Below are 463 nucleotides of genomic sequence, written 5' to 3' on the forward strand. Positions count from 1 at the left end.
GGGGAGGGGGCACGTGATCAACACCCCCGTCACGTGACCCCCCAAACTGCTACTTTGGCACCCAGCAGCCTCCAAGCACTGACAATGTCCTAGAGATAATGGGAACTGCAGATGCTGGAGATTCCAAGATAATAAAATGTGAGGCTGGATGAACACAGCAGGCCAAGCAGCATCTCAGGAGCACAAAAGCTGACGTTTCGGGCCTAGACCCTTCATCAGAGCACCTTTGGGCCAGGAGATCCAGGTTCAAGTCCCACCTGCCCCAAAGGTGTGCAAATGGCACCTCTCAACAGGATGATTAGAAAACATGCCTCAAGTCTTATGAGAGATAATGGGAACTGCAGATGCTGGAGAATTCCAAGATAATAAAATGTGAGGCTGGATGAACACAGCAGCATCTCAGGAGCACAAAAGCTTCCAAGCAGCATCTCAGGAGCACAAAAGCTTGCCAAGCAGCATCTCA

This window comes from Stegostoma tigrinum, chromosome 14 (assembly GCF_030684315.1).
Source record: "Stegostoma tigrinum isolate sSteTig4 chromosome 14, sSteTig4.hap1, whole genome shotgun sequence".
NCBI classification, from domain to species: domain Eukaryota; kingdom Metazoa; phylum Chordata; class Chondrichthyes; order Orectolobiformes; family Stegostomatidae; genus Stegostoma; species Stegostoma tigrinum.